General features: G+C 42.1%; 1 protein-coding gene across 1 annotated transcript in view; it reads left to right on the plus strand.

The window, feature by feature from the left end:
* The window catches only part of BCR (BCR activator of RhoGEF and GTPase), a 109984-nt gene that overhangs the window by 37124 nt on the left and 52882 nt on the right, over nt 1-19978 (plus strand). The window lies entirely within an intron of this gene.

A 19978-nucleotide genomic window follows, 5' to 3' on the forward strand; every position in this document is an offset into this window, starting at 1 on the left:
CCTTATCTGTGTTCTTTTGGGTAGCTGTTGCAGTCTGGTCTTACTTGCTCTACTGTAGTAATGTCGAGAGCTCCTTCTCTAGGAAATCTGGATTTATAGTGTTCTGAAAGCAAGAGAGATACAATCCTTTACATATGCTATAGAAGATGTAGTTCTGGTGTTACAGTTTGCTGTGCACACGTTATCAAATGTTTTAAATGTCTTACAGAGTGTGTTAATTTTTTTTTTTTTTTTTGCATCACAACATGCAGAATATTTTGTGGTTCAGCAGTAAGGCCTTTTCTCCTCACTTCTGTACAGTGCATAAAATGTGAGTTCCTTTGAAACTCTTGTTTCAGGAAAAGGTACACAATTTGATTCATTGACATGCTGATGTTTTGGCATCCAGTATAGTCCATATGCGTATAATGTAAATTTGTTTGTTTAGTCAGCATAAACTCTATATGTCTTTGGGACCACATAACTTTTTCCTACTTGCTAAGTGTGCAAGACTTGTGTGCAGTGGTTTGGTCCCGTGGAGCATCACATCTTCCTCTGCCACAACTACCCATGTGTCATGGGCAAATGTTGTCATGAAGGTGAAAGTTATCCTTACTCATGGCAGAGTCTGTGCAAAGGCTTCTCTTCCAGAGTCAGTGTCAGGAGGCAAGGGCTCCTGCAGAACTTCATGCAGGTCCTAATTTCCCTAAATATTTAAATGCATGTAGATTATCCATTGATGTGTGTGCAGTGTGGTCTTCCTTATCTGTGTATGCTGCACAGAGTATGCTGCTTGTATAGCTCCTGAGCATACTGTGTAACTTGTCAAATCTAAATTAGTTTTCAGTTACTTGCCCCAGGGTTACTCCTTTTCCTTTCTGAAGGGTACTTTCCTGCTTATTTTAATTATGAGTGTTTCTTCATTCTATTTTAAATAAAATACCATAGACAAGACTTTCTTGTCTCTTAAGGAGCACATGCTCTAAAGCACTGGAGTATTTGACTTTTTGGTGTTTTTTCTAGTGTTTTTGGTGTTTCTTCTAACCATATGTTCTGACATATAGTCCCACTGACTTCAGTAAAAAGAACTTTCTCAAATGAATTACAAGAATCTTTTTTTAGTAACAATCTCTTTAATATTTCATTGTCCTGGCCCACAAAAATCTCAAACTTTTCATTGGGAAAAAATCCAGTTTCTGAGGGAGAGACCAGACCTGTAAATTTCTAAGCCCATAGTAAATATTTCAGTTATTGTGTGTAGGGATCACCTCGGGAGTTCAGACTAGAAATGTCTCTGAACGTAGACTATCTGCTGAAGATCCGTGCTGACGAGCATCCACGTAGGATTTGATTTAGCAGGAGAAATCAGCTTGGAAGTGGTAGCATGGAGAAAATCTACATAAAGTACTAGGCAGCATTTTGATGAACAAAGCACATTCTTCCAGTGGAGAAACATTGTCTCAACTGTTTGACTAAGAATTTCCAAATGTTTGATAATACAGGCTTGTTTTCTTGCATCTCATTTCTGAGACCTTATTTCATCTTAAGTCTAAAGATGGAACTCCAGTTTTATAATGGCAATTGCCGTGCTGATAGCTGTCTTTAGGAACGTGGCAACAACTTAAAAGCGTCGGAGAATGCAGCGCATGAGCATAAATAAGAAACACAGTTGCTGAAAGGGGCTAAGGAATTCAGTTAATCTGCTTGTGTATTTCTCAAAATGCTGTCCTTTTTTATTCCAGGGGACAAGCTTTTCTCTAGCAAGATCTGCAGAGTGACATGGGTACAAGATACAAAACAAAAGCAAGTTTTAAAAATGCATCTGTTCCAATGTAGCTTGAGGTGATAAGAAATCAAGACTTTACACTGCCGTGCTGTTTGGAGACAACATACACATTTAAGGTGCACCAAATAACTTTTCACACACCCTTCTTAAATCATACCATTGTATTTTGGGACAAAATAAGAGGCACGACTTTGGAATTTCCTGGCATTTGTTGAAGCACTAGAACTACAGTATATTAAATCCTCCCCCTCTTCTTTTTTCTCAGTCCCCTCTTTGACACTTTTAAGTGTTGCTACCAATGCCCCCCTGCAAAGCATGAGATGGCAAAGCTTCCTCATCTGTTAGACTGTGGTCTTCAAATTCTTTTGTGTTAAAGGGAATTAATGTGGCTAAAGGCTGACTTAGAAAGCTTTGCCCAGTACGTGTTGCTCTCCAAAGAATGGTTATGTACATCAGCTATTTGCCCTCAGTTTTGCTAGGGAGGAAAACTAATTTTCTTGCCTGAGGAATTGTAAGATTTGGTTACTTCCTGAGCCTAAAATAACGTGCCCTGCTGCTTAAATCTTGTTAGTAAGCTGAGACTTGTTGAAGAAGCATTTGCTTCTTCCACTCCTCAACCTGTCAAGTTTTCAGATTATCCTTGCTTGTGTTCTGCTGGTAGAGACCAGGTGAAAAATAATAAAGCCCCTGCGCTTATCGGTGGTCAGCACTGACTGAAAGGGAGGGCTTATCTCTCCTCCCCATGTGTCCTAGAGGAAGCCAGGCTGAAACAGTGAATCCCAGTTCTTAACAACAGGAAAACCCGGAATTTGACTTAAAGGGGACAACAAAAAAAGACACCAAATAATTGGGATTGGTGTCAAGTGGCTGAAGCTATATTTGTGGTCTGCTGAGGTATGGCAGTGACCCAGCTGCCTTCCCATTGCAAATACAGAGCTCCTGGAGCAGTGGAAACTACTCGGGCTGAACCAGCAGTCTGGTCATTTGTGCTGGAGGTCAAGGAGCATCATCCTACAGATTTATTTTTATTTATTTATTGAAATTCTGTAGAAGGATGCATAGCAGGTTTCAGCTCAATGTAGACAGTGAGGCTCCGGACTGTGTTTATACAGCCTGTGTGTGTGAGCGGAGCGATGGTGGTGGGATATAGACAGGAGCTGGCTTAATCTTTGTCTTTGTTAAGCTTCCTCATGTTGCAGTACTTTGACAGTGGATGTGATGTTGTATTCCAGAGCATGATTTTAAGAGAAGTGGAGGATGTGTGAGAGAGGGATGCCCTCATACAATGCCCTTCCTACCTGTAAGCTCTCAAAATAATAATGCATCAGTGTTCAGGAAGATGCAAAGTCAATTACTGTATAAGCTTGTCCGAAGACTAGCTGCTGGGACCAGCATCCATGAAATCACAGCTGAAGGAAGTGCGTAGGGGAAAAACTATAAACGTTATGAATTTGTGACTGATGCAGTTTTTTCTCCATGCCCTTGCAGAAGCTTTGGTAGTAGGAAAGGTAAAAGAGGAGTAAAGCATGGCATCCATACAAGCTTGATTGCAAAATAGTGCATTGTGGCTTGGTGATGGTGGGGATATATGTAAGATTTTGGGTGTCTTGGATTTATGTAGTTCTGAAATTCTACTGTTGTGTGTGGCAGTGTGTTTTGTTTGTTTCTCTAGTAACTTAAAGGTGTCTAATTTTCCTTGTCTCAGAAAACTGTTCCTGAATGATACTTTGGAATTTCCCCTCTTTGCAATTGAATAATTCGGTCCTTAGCTATGTAGACTATCCTAATTCACTTACCAAACCCTCCCTGCTATGGAAATTTATTTGTTGTATATGTACTTCCTGGCAAGTGGCTAGCCTAAGGAAAGTTGAGTTAATGTTACCTGTAATAACTGACTTTTGCCCAAAGATCTTGAAATTTTTTTTTTTAACTTTTACTTTAAGTTCTGAGTATAAGTAGATATTATCTCAGTTTAAAAATGAAGGAAGTCAAGGCATTGCTGGATACTAATCTGGTTCTTCCTAGAGTCTTAATTATTTGCTTGCTGAACAAAATATTCTGATCTCCTTAGCTGTTGTCTTTGTCACATGTCCTGATAGTAATGAATAAAATAATAAATTTAGCACATCTGTACATTTTAGAAAGATAAACATTGGACAAACAGCCACATTTCTGAAATACTGGGGCTCAGCCCTTTACATGAAAGGAATTGCTGCCCCAGATGGTTAAACATAAAGGGATTAGATATACAGCAGGATTTTGTGCCTTATATTGTCTTGTGGTGCCATGCTGTCAAACCTTGTAAAAGAGTTTCCTAGATATTTTTCCAGTGATTGCTGTGAATCACTGACTGTTATTTTTTTTTAGTCAGACTTTGCACATATGCAAGATACAGAGAAGTACAAGTCTGTTGTGCCACTTCTTATGAATAATGAACTGCCCAAGTGATACTGGAAGTAGTGATAGGTTTTGCCAGTTTCCAGAGCAGTCTGATTACATTCAGAGAGCTGAAATGTTATAAGCAATCGAATTTAAGTTACTGGAATGCTCCTAATTTCCAGCAGTCCTGGAGGCGTGGAAAGTGCTTTCTGCCTTGGATTTCCTGCATGTCAGGACTTCCTTTCTCCAGCTGTCATTCTCAGAGAAGCCAGCTTCTCTTTGCCATCCTGTCTCTTTGGATTGAATTCTCTGTTTGTCACCAGCTCTTCTACTCTTCTTTTTCTCCTCAGTTCAAATTTTTGTTCCTCCCCTTGCAGAGAGAAGCTTACCTAAATTAAGCTTTAGTCATCCTAATTTGCAGCTCTAGCTCACTCGGTGCAAAGCTATTTCCCTGTAAGTTAGTTTTATCCTTTGTGGCGGAATTTTGCTGTAATTCTTATGTTACCAGGATCATCCATTAACTACTGCCAGGAGAGGCATTAACTCACATGCACATATAATCTATTACACAGCTGACATTAGATGTGTTCCCCATGAGAGGAGGAAAAAGATTTCAATTCCTCTAATGCAGTAAAAATCTCTGTAGCTAGGATTTTCTGACCCTTTCGATGGAATACTGAAGGAGCATTCAGAAATTATTGGGATTGTTTGCTTGTACAGAAAAAAGTTGTTTGATGGGTTTCAGTTTAAAGCAACTGCTTTTTTGTGACTTCTGTTTCAAGTCTTTTCTTCAATCTTTTCTTCCACTTGTTCTGGACAGTACTGCAGGATGTCTGTGCTCCATTTCTTGCAAGTAATGACATCCCAAGAAATACCACTTCTTTTTCCATGTGCGAGCTCTTTTCATCACTGATTGAGAGCCTTGCTCTGTAGGATCACTGTCATGGGCTCTGATGTTTAAGGAATGGAAGAGGTTTTGGCATTGGATGCTATTGTGTATAATACTTCTCATATCTAGCATGAGAACAGAGGGAAAGACTAACACTGGGAACAGGGAAATAGGTTTGACTAGACCTGTTGTTGTGTTGTAAGTAATTAAATATATAAAATAAGTAGCTGTAGTAGTGGATTATGTTAGTTTTCAGTTACACATGGTGAAACTAAATGAAAACCTGTTACCTTTTAAAGAAACTAAGCAGGAGGGGCTTGTCCAAGGTGGTTCCCTCCTTCCCTTATATTGAACTCAATAACCATGGGCAGTGGAGAGGGAGAGGTTTAAAATACCCAACAACTAGATGGGGAGTAACTCCTGACATAAAGGCTTCTATTCATGCCTTCTTGCCCCCCCCCTTCTCATTTCCCTTAGATATATATTTTATACACAGCATTTAGGCCTATTAGTTGAGCTGGTTTTGGTAAGTTCAAAATGGGAACGTGGTGTTTTGAGGCTAGGCACTAAACCACAAAACTAGCTGAGCTGATTGCAATGATGCCAAAAGCTTCCTGGCATATGATGCAGCCTTGGCCTCTCATTGTTTGCAGGCCTCCAGATGTGGAGGGCAGTGTACACGACCCACACTGTTGCATTCTCAGGATCTCACTAGTGTATGGACAGCATTCAGTAGCAAAAGTGGGTTCGAAGGAGGTGAGAATCTTTACTGGATGTGTCCTCTTCAAAGTTTCTTATCAAGCTGCATAGGGCAACCTGCTGTGTTGCAGGCCAGGTATCCTGGCATCTGTACAGCTAAAGGGTGTAGCATTCTTCTTTTATGAAAATGCTTGGGACAGTGAAATAGGAATATTCACATACAAAAACTTTTCCAGCCTTAACTTCTTGGCAGACCTTGTGGGCTAAGCAAGAGAAGTCTGAGGTTCATGGAGGGTACTGGACAAGAAGAAGCTTTACATTCTGGTCAGAGAGAAGCAATGGGGAGAGGCAAGCCTGTCCTATCTAGACGGCAGATTAGAGTGAAAATGCCTTTACTGGGAGAGAGGGACATTTTAATTCTGGACTGTTTATATGCCCGAAAGGTGAGTTTGGGTTTGAATAAGAAATTGTATATCTAGAGGGAAGCTTATTTTGCAATATGGTCATTCCAAGTTTTTGCTGAGAGGTTGGTTTTAAACACCTGTTTATTGAATGCACAAGCTTTCTTAATGCCTGCTAGTGCACATCTCTCCACATTCCCCAGTATAAGGCACAGCATGATGGCCTGTGCTCCCATGTGCCAGTAGTATCTGCTGGTTTTTTACGTGCACCTGGTGAGAAATAGCATCCATCAATAATGTCCTTGTAAGACTAGTGCATGGGATGCCAAGACATGTGATGGTCTCTGGTAAGCACTGGTTCCACTTGTGCCATTTGCCTGCCCTAGAGTGGAGGAGGAGGTCCTAAGCTCCTGTGTTTAAGGGGTGCTCTGAGGTTAAGCACCGTTTGGTGCACTGCTAATAGCTCTAGAGTTAATACTGTCATCTGACAAGACCCCCTGTGGCAGTAACTGCTTTCCCCTGATCATTGAAGGGGGTTCATCCATAGTGAGTGCATGCTGGGTTGTTATGCCTCTGTTATCTAGCGTCTGTGTCGTCCCTCAACACCTTCTGCTGGGACAAGTGCCAGCCTCATGTAAAGAGCCCCCTCTGAGAGTAGGGGTTGGCCAGTAATCCCTTTAGAAAAGTCTGTGCACTGCGAGACCGCTGTGCTGCAGATCCTGCTGTTACTAAATTTTGCGTTTCACCCTTGGCTTTTTGCCAGGTCCCATGGGGAACTTGGTTTCCAAGAAGCAGTTACAGAAAAGGAATAGTGGCTGCTCTTTACTAAGGACCTATCAGTCAGTGCTCATCCTCCCCTGTGGGAGGGAGGCAGCCATGGAACGAAGGTTAACATGTTAGGCTCAAATCCTCATAACCAAGACACATCATCAGCAGGAATACTTTGTGGTACTCTATTAAAATAGTCCCTTGTGTGAGCACTTCAGGTCCTGAGACTCTTGCTGCCTTTGCCTCTGTGACCCTTTGTGCCTTTTTGAGGCAGAACAACTGGTGTGCATGACTTCAAGTTAACTTTAGGTTCAGTTTATGATTAAATCTCCAGGCTTTGGAAGAGGGACCTGGCAGTTGTAAGGTCCTGTAGTGACTTGTAGAGAATAGGGATAGTGACTAAGGTTGAGCAACCAAGTCCTTTGGTTATCATTCAGTTTATGTAATGTCCAGGCCATCATACTGCTATCCTTTGACAAGGGTCAGCTCTGCTTTTTTTCTCTTCTTATTCCCCTCCCATTTGTCAACATCAGATGCTTATCATAGGCAGAGGAGAAACTTTACCTAATCTTGCAGTAGAGTTGGACAGAGTGCGGATCCTCATGCTCCTTTTGGAGAGGGTCATACTAATCAAAGGCAAGGGACCCCATCTGCCTGACATAAAACTGAGGATTGACTACTTAATCTGTGAGAGGTAGTTGGTGGACACAAGGGCACACTGGCTTCACCTAGGAAGTTCTCACCTTGCTCACTGAATTCACTGAAGCCTTCAGCTTCATGAAAGCTTTGTGTTAAGATTCATTATTACACATGGATCATCAGTGCAGGTGCTTATGAAACTTCACATTTTTTCTTGGCTGTTACATTCAGGAGTAATATGCAAAAGAATGAATTATGCTTGTTTAGTTTCTCTTCTCCTCTCATTCCCATCTGTTAAAAACAAACCCATAAACAAAAATGAGGCTATTCCATCATTTTTCATCTCTTCCAGGCTGCTGTTAAAAGACAGCTTGCCCTTTATAAAATGATCAGTTGGTACTGAGCTCCAGCCCATTTTTATTTTAGGATAGAAGAGGCATGTTTCACTTCCTGTAGCTCTTTCTGCGTCTAGCCACTTGCGGTCCACAAGCCCCGTGTTGCTGATGTGAAACTAACAACTTAAACGGTTGTGATTATTAAGAGGAAGAAAGTGCCTGAGGATATTTGTCATCTCTTGTGTGTGAACTGTTTTTCTTCCATTACTGCTTGATGTCATTCTCTTGCAACTTGATGTGGAATCTTTAACACCTGCTGTTTTTATAGTCTACACTTTTTTGATTGAAAGCTTCTTGGCCAAGGATCTAGGCTAAAATTTGCTCAAATAGTTTGGGTCTGAATCTTATTTTCATTAATTACTTGGGCTTATGAGGTACCAGTGTGGTCCCAAAAATTCAACCCCATGTCCTGTACCACTACTGCCCTTTTAATTCACCTTCCCAAGATACCTTCCTTCTTTTCTATTTTTAATGTTTTTGTTCTTAGGAGAAGAAATGAGGATTTGGGACAGAAAAGAAGCCTCTTGAAGGTGATGGTGGTTGTTTTGTGGAAGTGATGTTCTAAACAGGATTTCCATTGCCACATACAGCTTTTGTAATAAAATATATGCCCACAGCACTGGGTGAGTGTATTTTATGAACTATATTAAATCTGTACTGTGGCACGCACCATTCTGAAGAAGTAAAACAAATCCCAGGTTAAGGGTTTTTTTTTGGTCTGTCTTCCATTTTGGCCAAATCCAACCCTTGGGGCAGGAACCAGCTTTCTATTTTATGCGACTGGATATCCTGCTCGGCACATTGGCTAGCTAGTCCCACATAGCGACTTACAAGTAGTATTTCTGTCTTTCTGCTGTAGTAATATTGATAGGAATCTTGTCTTGTCCCACTAATTCTTCAGTTATCTCAAACCTATCAAAGTGCGTGAGTCTGTCAGACAGTGTAGTTGTTGTTTAAAAATGCGGCTGGAAATGAAAGTGAAGCATCAATCCAGGCAACGTAGCGGCATGCAGAGGTTTTGTAGAAAACAGCTACTGTGCTGTTGAACAGTATCTGCTCTGTGCAGCTTGCAGTCTAAAACGTCAGAACTTCTATTTCGGGGCTGTGTCAAGTTGCTTGAAGCTTTTTAGGGTTGGACTAAGCATCAACACAACACGTCTTCCAAGTTTCTGTAAAAGTCCTAGTAAAGTAGTATCTAAATATAGTGCTGATGTACAAGTGTTCCTTTATTTTTCCCCCGTTGTGTTTTACTTGCTTCAGGTTGTACATTTATTGCTTTTAAAGAGGGTTGGGTTTTTCTCTGAAGTTTTCACTCAAAATATTTGACTGCCTACAAACGTGATATGAAAGACGAGATTAAAATAAATAAATACATTTCCTATAAAAGGAATGAAGATATGAGGAAGCTAAGTTTTAGAGCAGCCAGCAGGCCACAGCTGTACTGCGTGGAGGAGCGCAGCCATCCTTCTGGGTGTGTGCTCTGTTACTGGCACAAAAATTAGATGTACGTACAACTTAGTTCAGAGTAATATCTGTACCTGGCTAATCTTTTTGTCTTCCAAAATGGTCCGGTCAAGTCAGAAACCATGGCCTGGATCTTCTCCCTCTGACGGTGGGAGCATAACTGTGAGGATTTCTTCTGTCGTCAAGCAACTGATCCCCTTCCAGTAAGCAGTTTATGCCATCTAAGACTTTTGTCTGCTTCCGGACATGCCTCTGGACTATGTAAGGGGTTTAGGTTGACACCATTCCTAAATCAGTTGTTTGGGGGTAGGTGGGGTGAAACCAGCTTTCAGTGCAATACAAATTGATGTGAATTTGTATTTCCCCACCTCTGTTAAGTTTAATTGAATGAGGGCAAAGAATCATTTAGGTCTCTATTCTTTCTAAGGTGTCTAGTCAAGATGCTGAGACCATATGTGTACTTGTAATGCATTTGGGCACAAAGTTCTGTTATCTCTTGCCCCACACAAAGGGCATTTGGAAGCTCTGTGTCTGTGGCTTGAAGATTTTGTATTTTGTCTCAAAAATTTGAGGTTTTTCTCTTCGTAGCTGTAGGTGGGCCACCTTAGAGCTTCTCTTAGTGGTTCTTGTATTTGTAAATTCTTTTTCCTGTCAAAATATAATTTCGATGTCAGTTTATGCAGAGCATCTAATATCCAGGGTTTCACGGCCACTATTCAGGTGCCAGTCACAGGCATTCAGGCCTGCTCATTGCTTTGGCTGAGCACAAGATGCTTTTAAGCCCCTTGTTTGAGTGCTGCAGTGAGCAAAGGGATGAGCAGCTCAGTGGTCCCTGACACAAAGGGGGGCGGTTCCGATCACCACCTGCCTGCTGGGAACTGCCCGGGGCTGTTCTGTTGGGGGTTGATAGCTCGTGCAAGACAGCCCCTGTTCCAGCTACTCCCACTTAGCTTCCTTTTTAGTGCTTTGTTCTCTAGCAAAATGTTGCTTGCAAAGGGGGGAGGGAGGCGATCCCGGGCTATTATCTGCTAAGTAGGTCGTAATTCTGCTAAATAATTTATTTATTTTTTTCAGGCTTGAAATCAGAAGCAGGCCTTAAGTGCTAGTGTCAGAGCACTGTGATTATCACTCCTTCTGGAATTTCAGTGCTTCATCTTGGGGAGTAGTTGTCTGGCTCTTTTGGGAGGGGGATGCCACTGGAAATAAAAGGAGAAAGTAACTCTAAAACTACGTGGAGAAAGTGTTTCTTTTGCTGCTATATTGTTTTTAAAGTTTTCTTTCTTTGAACTAGCTCCTCTGGGGTAAACTAATTCTCTAGGTCTGCTTCTGGCTTGTGTTATGCTCTGGACAAGCTGCTCAGGCTCTTTCTTGACCTGTTTTTATTAAGCAATGGAATTTGGAAATGAAAGTGTTAACAGCAGCAAGCACCATCATTGGCTGTGTCTGCTCTGTATGCGAGTGTCCATGCTGTACTGGTTAATCTTTTAAAATCTTACCCTGCTGTGCAGACGGCTCAGTAGGAGTCTGGTGTGGATTCCTTGGGTTCAGCCTGTATTTTGGCACAGCCAAATCCTGTTCTCAGGTAGTTGGGACAATGGATCAATCATCTACTGTGGGGGGTGTGTGTGTGTGTATATATGTATGTGTGTATGTATACACACTTGGTGTATATAATTTGTGTTTCTTGCACTTTGTGTCCAGAGTGTTTCCCTAACAAGCTTCCGTCACCACTAGGGAAAGCGAAGGTCTTGTGGGGACAGCCCCCTCCCCGAAAATCTGCTTATTTTGTGACTTGCCTGGGAATGAGTCCTCACTGTTGACAGTCCTTAGCTACATCATCTGCAGAACAGCAATAGTGCAAAGGCTTCTCTAGGGCCTGTAGCAGAGAGAGCTGTTTTCACAAGTAAATCCTTCTCGTGCTTTGCCCTCTTCTGCACTGGCTGATCTGAATTACAGCTTCTGAGTGCCCTTGAAGAAGTCGGTGTGTGGCAGTCACAGATGCCTGCACAGGCAGCTGGGCTCTGATCCTGTCTGTGTCTGTATGCCTCTGCATAGCCACAGCTCTCCTTGAAGTATAAGGGAGCCAAAAGAGCTCAGTTCTTGGCCTTGGTGCAAAGTTACTGTATGAAACTACTTTGTGATTTTCTGGGCATGAGGACCTCTAATTGTTTGTTTTGAGAGCTACTGTCTGAGCAGGAGCTCTGCTTTGTATATACAGGTTTGGGTACAGAAGAAAGCTGTTGGGGAATACCATCATCTACATACGTTGTTGTATCTCGGTTGGGACTGGTGTGGTCCTGTTTTCCTTTGGATGAAATTCATTGCATTCTAGTGCTTCCCCTTGGCATGGCTTCATTGTTGGCTCATTCATGCTGTGGGATGGCAGGGCTTAATGAAATGGTGGTGTAACACATCTGCGTTACCAAAATAAGCTCCCTCTTATCCCATATTTTAATAAAATCTGAACAGTCAATGATGCTGAAGTGTAAAACAGCATTCTTGGTGTCTAGAGTACACCATAAGCTCAGACTGAGAGATCTTTCCTCTCATCTGCTCTTCAGCTTCTCTGAGAACTCTGACCGGCACCACTGTGCTGCTTGTTCTTGAATCATGTTTTTATGAATTTATTCTTCACAATCATAATAATTAGAGGAGGACTTCCAGTTCTAAAAGCAGATTCCGCAAAAGAAGTACACAGTTTGGGAGGAAAGGTGGTATGGTATGTCAGGTGAGAACTTAGTAGGCCAGAGCAAACTTTGACATGTGATCCTAATTACCTTCATCTTGTCTAGTAGTTTCAAGGGAAAAGAGATGGGGAGTAGATGGTGTTTATTAATGCTGGTAGGGAGCTGTGTTCTACCTTAAGCGTCTAATTAAAAAAAAAAAGTTTCTGTAACTACCTTGCCGTGGTTATGAATGACACAAAACTGTTGTTTTTTCTTCTCCAGCCAGATGACAGGAAGACACTGAGCTTGGGCAGCAGCTGTGTTCAGGAAAGGTTGTTAGTGGTGTAGGCAGAGCCATCTGCCTAGCAAGGCATTTAGCTTGGGTTGCTTGTTCTAGGCCAAGATGGTAAATCAATAGCTTATTTTTTACAGTGTAACAAGTAAGATGTCAATGGCTAGATTTACAGTGTAAACAGGAAAATGGTGGCTAGCTTTATTGGCTTCTTAGTGTCCTAGCTGCACTAGTGAGAAAACAAAACAATATGGAAAAAAAAAGCCAAAGCAACTCATCCTGAAAGAGGTTGAAGATCTAGAAACAGAACAGTATTCTTTTCATGTTTACTGGAGTTTTTTGGGTTTTTGTTTTGTTTTGTTTTTAATAGACTTTAATACCCCCTGCTATCTAGGGCTGGTCCTTCCTTCACTTCTCACAAACCTGTCAGTTCTGTTAAACTCTTGTTTTAACAGGCGCTTTCCTCTCTGCATGACAGGACTTTTGGTCTGCTCTAGTTAAATACAGGAAACGGAATGTATACATCGTGGGTTTTTTTGTTAACAGATCGTGCTGTGGCAATTGGTCCATTTTGTTTCTATTAATTTTATAATCTCTTGCACTTCTCTGAAGATTCCTGTTGCCAAATGTTGTTTGAAGTGGCTGCAAAACTCTGAGGCAACTGTGAAGAACAAAATAGTAAATAGTATGCTGATCATGGTTGGAATTTTCATCCATTCACCTGACAAATGATAGAGCCACACTAGGTATGAGAGAAGCAGCCCCCCATGTAGGTAGTACATGCAGTTTCCTTTTAGGCTTTGTTACTAGATTTCTTTTTAGAAATAAAACCAAGGCTGTAGTTCAAGCGCAGCAGTAGTGCTGACCTGAACAGTCATGTTCAGGTCCCATCCTACCTCTGTGCTTGCTTATGCTGATGCATTGTGTGGAGATGATCAGTGAAATGGAACAGGGAGCTGCTCTGGCTTATAAAACAACACCCTTGCAAGTTATTTTTAGCTTAGCCAGCTCCTCCTGTGGTTTGCTGTGCTCTGTGCAAACATGTCTGTTACAGGACAGTGGGGGAGACATGGACAGGAACCTACAAAGAGAGTGGAAACTGCTTGAATCCTAAAACTTTAGCTCTCCTAATGCAGCCCCTGCTTTTGTTGGGAAATAATCTGACTCCTAGGTTCTTCTCCTTACAGCTGTGTGTGGTTTACTTATTGGTTTTGTTTTGGTTTTTTTAACCTTATTTTTCATGGAAACCTTTTCTCTATTTCAGTCAGCTTGCACCTCTGATTTAGTCAGTGCTAAACTTCCTGGAGCCTTTGGTGCAAAGCCACATGTACTTATGGATGTATCTGCCTGTCCATGTATTTTTATACTGAAAAAAGTCTTTAATTCTGAACGACCAGGCCTAAAATGTACTTTCTGCCTGTTAGACTTGCAGTGAATGAGAACAGCTAAACTTGGTGCACACTCCTGAGTAAGGAATGGAAAGGAAAACTGGAAAGGCGTTCCAGTTTGCTCTGGGATTTACTTTGCCAAGAACATCCAGTGGCCTGACTGCCAACATGAACTGAACATGGAAACCTTTCCAGCCTGCCTGGGAAAACATAGAACAGGAGAGAAATCTAAAGACATAGACCCTGGGTGGGAACAGATTCACTTTCTGTTCTCTCCAGGGCAGGAGTCTGAGGAGCATTGTTGTGGTTTAACCCGGCAGGCAGCCAAACACAATACAGCCGCTCGCTCACTCCCTTCCCCCCCACCCCCGCAGTGGGATGGGGGAGAGAATCGGAAGAAAAAAAAGTAAAATTCATGGATTGAGATAAAGACAGTTTAATAGAACAGAAAAGGAAGGGAAAATGATAATAATAATAACAATAATGATAGAATATACAAAATGAGTGATGCACAGTGCAATTGCTCACCACCCACCAAGCAACGCCCAAACAGCAATCACTACTTCCTGGACCACACCTCTTATTTATATACTGAGCATGACATCATATGGTATGGAATACCCCATTGGCCAGTTGGGTTAGCTGTCCTGGCTATGCTCCCTCTCAGCTTCTTGTGCACCTGGCAGAGCATGGGAAGCTGGAAAGTCCTTGACTAGAAGACTACTTAGCAACAACTAAAACCATCAGTGTGTTATCAACATTCCTCTCATACTAAATCCAAAACACAGCACTAGGAAGAAATTTAACTCTATCCCAGCCGAAACCAGGACAGGTATTCATCCATGTTATGGGGTGTTACATTGTGCCATATGACTTAGTGGTAAACGTTTAGGAGAAACAGTAAAAAAAAGAAAAAAGGCAACAGGAGTTTCACTGTTTTGGGCCCTGGCCTGCCCTGTGAGTTAAGTATTCTCACACTCTTCCTTGAATGGAGCAGAATTTCTCTGTCTTTACCTGTTGGCAGCATATTTGCAGCCAGTCATGATGGGATCATACCTCATTCATATATGTGTGTGTTTACTCACTGATGTTTAGGGGTCTAAGTGATGGCGATTAAACCTTTTAAGTGCCTTGGAGGCCACGTAGCAGCTAGTAGGACATAGGCATTGTCAGCCATCATAGAGAAATGTTCAAGTCTTACCTTCTGCAGTAACTATGGGTAACTTTCTTTCCTAATGTTAGTTACATAGAGCGTGCTTGTAGTATATCCTAAAATTGCTGTGGAGACACCTTGTATTTGAAAGGCCACATATTCTAAACGTGTAACCTGTTTTCCTCCTAATCACAACTGTTACCATCAGTTGGACTCCTCTGTCTAGTTTGCAGTGTGCAATGGTTGTGCTTCCCTCCCAGTATTTCAGTTTGATTGAAACTGATCCAAGTGTTAGATGTCTTAGAGAGATGGGAATTTACACCTGTGCTACTTTTCCCTTGCCGACCTCTGTGGCATGCACTGTGTCAAAGCCTGGCTGAATGTAATGTGTGGATGACAGCTTGGTCTACACTCCTTAGCATGTAACGCTCCATGGTTGCTAAGCCAGAGTTGTCTGAAGACAACTGAGGATGAGCAGTGGGGGAAGTTGTGCTGGCTGGCAGAAGGGAAATCTCTGGAATTTGCATGCTACAGTGCAGTCTTTCTGGTAAAAGATGGACTCCCCTGGATGATCAGGTTAGCTTCCAGAATTTTTCTCTCACGATAATGACTCTCTCAGTAGCCTTAGTGAGCAGTTCTTTCTGTCCTGTGTGAAGATGCCTTAGGCTTCCCTGAGGTGGAGAATGGTCTCAGCAGTCCCAGCTTTCAACATCATGGCTGGATCTTGGAACTTCACTCTGCATGGGTATTAGATCTGTGTGAATGTTAAGTCTGTCCCCAGGAAAATGCCAATCAGAGCAAAATGCAACAGCATGTCTCCATAACAGACTGCTACAAACAGATCAGACCTGTCTTCTAGTCTCTGTGTGAACTCTTCATGGAATATATGGGCAGATTAAAGAACTCTGATCTTTGTTTTTAGATGTTTAATGATCTGTGTTTGACACTCCTAAAAGGTTAGAAGTGGACTGTAGTTAATTCATCTCCTAAAGACTTAAGGGTGCTGTCTGCTACAAGGATAAAGCTCATCTGTGGTAGAGTCAAGTTTCTTGGAGGCTGGTTGACGTCTATGGCCTCAGATCCCCTCGGGGAGGGAGGGTGGAGAGAACCACCAGCTGTCTTGCTGCTTCCATATGCAAGGTACATTGCTTTCTCCTTCTTCCATCTCAAAACTAAGATGCATTTCTCAATCTCTACATGCACGCATACTTGTGCACTCACATGCACACACACAAATAAACCCTTACCCTTACAAGAAAATGAAACATTGGGTAAGATTTACATGTGACAGATACTTGTTTCTGCAGCCGCTAAACATGCTGCAGAAAGATGACCTATTACAATGGGAGAGGAGAGCATACAAACCTGAACTGGATATGGTGATTTCAGGAAAATCTGCTGAAGTTTTGGATTCACAGAACTCCTTTTTTGGTTGCTGTATAAGCTGTAGTTGTCATTCCAGTGTCCAGCTATGTATTTAGCTTCCTGGGGTACTGTTCCCCTTTCGTCCTATTCCCTAAAGAGTGTTTCATTGCAAGCTGTTTCATACAGCAAGCTTTCGGAGCCCATTTCATGCCTGCCTGCAGAAGGGAAACTACAGCTTGGCTGCATTGTATGAAACTGCTTATTTAACTCTGCCTTGGTTTTGTGTGCTGATGGGTGTTTCCTGTGGGTGGGCTGTGTTATGTATTTCACTGCAATTCTACTTCTGCAACCCAGGTTTCCAAACAGCTTGTTCAGCAGTGGTAAGCAAGATCATCCTCTATGGACATTTTTCTTCTGTGGTAAATGATGGGGTGCCTTGTAGGAGTCTATCAGTTAGCACTGATAGTTGGATTCTCTTCACGTACTTAATGGAGAAATACAGTTTGAGGCCATAGGCAAGCTTGGAGCTAGCTTTTGTTACTTTTTGCCTTTCTGGTTTCATACTCGTCTAATACTAAAGAATGAATTTGCAAACTAATGGGATTTTTTGTTGCTAAATTAATTGGTTTTGTATTTGAGTGGGGCCTTCAGGTTTCACTAAACATCTTTACATGTAGATGTACTGTCTTTACATAGAGAAGAGATACAGAGCATGAAGGAGAGAGTTTGTTTTCAATCTGTTTAGCATCCTAGCAGAGCCTTTTCTTCATCAATCTGAGAAGAATAAAGCCATGGAGATTTGACATGGCAAGCGTATCTTTTTTTTTCCTTTTGATACTTGATCTTCATTCTGAGATGGGCTCCTGATATAAGTAGACAGCATAATTATTGTTTGTGGATCTCAATTTTGTGCAGAAGTGTAGAAAGTATTGAGTGCGTTTCCTGGTTTTGGAGATGGTGATTCAGAAGGTGTCAAGGAAATAAGCAAGATGCTTAGTTTTCCATAGTTTAACTCTTCTATTTTTTAGAAAGTGCTGCTGTATTCCCTAGGCAACTGCATTCACAGCTGATCCACACTGATGTACTTCTACATGTGCTCAGCACTGGGCCCGAATCCCTGATCCTTCTCCAAGTCGCCTGGCCAGCACTAAGAAATAAAACTACCTGATTCTGTATTGTTTATCACCAAGCAAACAGGAGTATGTAAAAGCTGGAGCTAAGGTCGGTAAGGCATATTAGTAAGGTTAAAGGTTAGAAAAAAAAAAAGTGTTGCATTCTGGTAACTTATCCCCAAACCAGCCATGTGTAAATCCCAGGAATTGACTAAGCTTCAGCCTAAAGGAAACTCAAGCAGTGTTTTGCTAATATGATGTCTTCAGTTGCAGTACAAGCTTTTAAGTATAGCCACCCCTGAACTACCATGCATGTATCCTTTCAGTTTGGATTTCTATGCCATGAACTAAATCAGAGAGCTGATCCAGCTTAGAAGGGAAGTGTCAAAGATATTTTTCTTTGAGCTGGCTGATTTCTTTATCTGGACCATAGACATCTGTGGGGTTGCAGAACTAAGGGGATAAGAGGGAAAAGGGCCATGCAGTGGTTTATGGCTTGGTGGGGGAAACCTTAAACCTCTATTGCTGCCAAGACAATGCATTGTCAAACTGTGGCCTCACATTCCCTGGCATAGAAACACACAGTCAGAGGATGCAAACTGCCTTAGCCCTCTCCTGCTCTGCAGCTGCGGGAATGTTTTTTGAGTGAGTATAGACATTACAAACTTGTGCTAGCCTTGGTACCGTTTACAATGAAGCCACAGTGATGTGGGGCTTTGGCAGGAGGTGCAACTCCCCCTCCCCCTCCAGGATTCTAGGTATTTACTTAGGCAGGCAGGTCTGAGCTGCTGTGGCTTCACCGCTCTTTTAGCAGGATTAGCTGGAGCACAGCTAGCTTGGAAGCTTCTCTGTATGCTGCTGTTAAGCCTCTCAAGCAGCTATGGATGTTGTGATGCTGCAAAAGTATGACACATGCATTTGAACCATTGTGTGGCCCTGGATTAGACAGAGCTAATCTTTCTTTTTACTTAGAAGTTAATTTCTTTTTCCCTTCCTGCTTTCAAGTTAGATCTATGACTTGATTTCATATTCCCAAAGAATGAACGTGGCACCCAGCAGGAAGGGTGTAGGCAACAGGAGAAGGGAGCAGTGTTGCTGTGCTCTCTCTGATTGCCAGTGAATTTGTGACTAGCAGTAAATTTGTTACATTCTTCCTTACCCCCTAGCCAGGTGAAATTTGAGGCAGTGAGGGAGAGGAGCAGTTTAAAAGAGGAGAGGAACAGGAAAATAAAGAAAAGGAATATTAAGTTTGAAAAAAAAACAAAAGAAAATGAAAAGGGGACAGAGAAAGGAGGTGAGAGAATGGAAAGCAGTAAGTGAGGAAGGGGATGGTGGAACAGACTCATAAAAGCTGGAGCAAAGCAAGGCCAGGGAGGCCATTGCTGTCAGAACCAAAGGTGGAAGTAAATGCTTGAGGTTTTTAGCAGAATGTGTGAATTGATGATGAGCCTTTGTAGCCCCAGGTAGCTCATCGCACATAAAGATTGTGCTAGTGCAGGAGAGGGGTACTGTAAGAGAAAGTCAGAGGGCCAGTGGTAGAAATAGCTACTCTTAGGTGCTGAGAGGGCTTGTTTCTGCAAGTCACAGCTGCTGCTCTTCTCCATGGGATGGGATCTCTTACAGGTTACTCAAAGAGGAGGAGAAAGCAGCCTGCTGGTGAGGTGAGAGAAGCATGACACACGTGGGGTAGTGTTCTCAGTGTCTCTCTCTGGTGTTCTCTCAATACAACATGTTTGAGCCCGTCATCCTTGTATGCCTACCCTTTTTCCTTAGTTGTCCCTTGTCAGCAATTGTCTGTTATTCCTGTGTTTCATCTTTCTCTGGCTTTGATGGTTACTGATGACTTACTGGCTGGCCCTAGAAGGAAAATAAGAACCCTCTTAATGCTCACCCCACCTGAGACACTGTCTAAGAAACCAAGTGCTCTTGCTTGGGCCCAGCTGCTGTCTCCACTTGCCATCTCCAACAGCAGCACCCAGAGCTGCTGGAAGTGTCTGAGCAGGTGAGCTCCTGGCTCTAATCTCTTTGCTCTAGTCTTTTTTGCTCCCAGGTAGGTCTTTTTTGCAGCATTGTGCTGGGTTTAGGAGATCTGAATAACCTAGTTACCCTAGCAACAGGGAAGAGTTTCCCTCTAACCACAGCGATACAAGTCTACCTCTGTTATTAGTGTTAAGACTTGCGTAGTGTATCTGGCTAAACTTTACTTCTGTTGGAAAAAAGGTAGAATAAAAGCAAGAAGGTCCTTCTACCTTGGAGATAATTAAAATCTCCATAGGTGGATTTCAGTGCTGTGTGCAGCAATAATAGAAAGAAGAGGGATTATAATTACTTCTAAGCTTTTTAATTTGTGAAGGATCCCTGGAGGATACAGAAATAAAGCTTTAAATTCTGTGTGGAGCTTTCTATGCACAGATCTCATGGCAGTCTGTGACACTGATAGATTCATTCCTTGTTGAGATGTGGTTGTTTTGTTTTTATGGATAGGGAGACAAAGTGATTCAAAGGTAGGCCGAATCTTATTGCAAAGCTATGAATAAATCTCCTCTTCTGAGCCCAAGTCCTCCACCTGCCCTTTCCTTCAGTTTCAGATAAAGGTTTCTGTG

This window comes from Calonectris borealis, chromosome 18 (assembly GCF_964195595.1).
Source record: "Calonectris borealis chromosome 18, bCalBor7.hap1.2, whole genome shotgun sequence".
Lineage (NCBI taxonomy): Eukaryota > Metazoa > Chordata > Aves > Procellariiformes > Procellariidae > Calonectris > Calonectris borealis.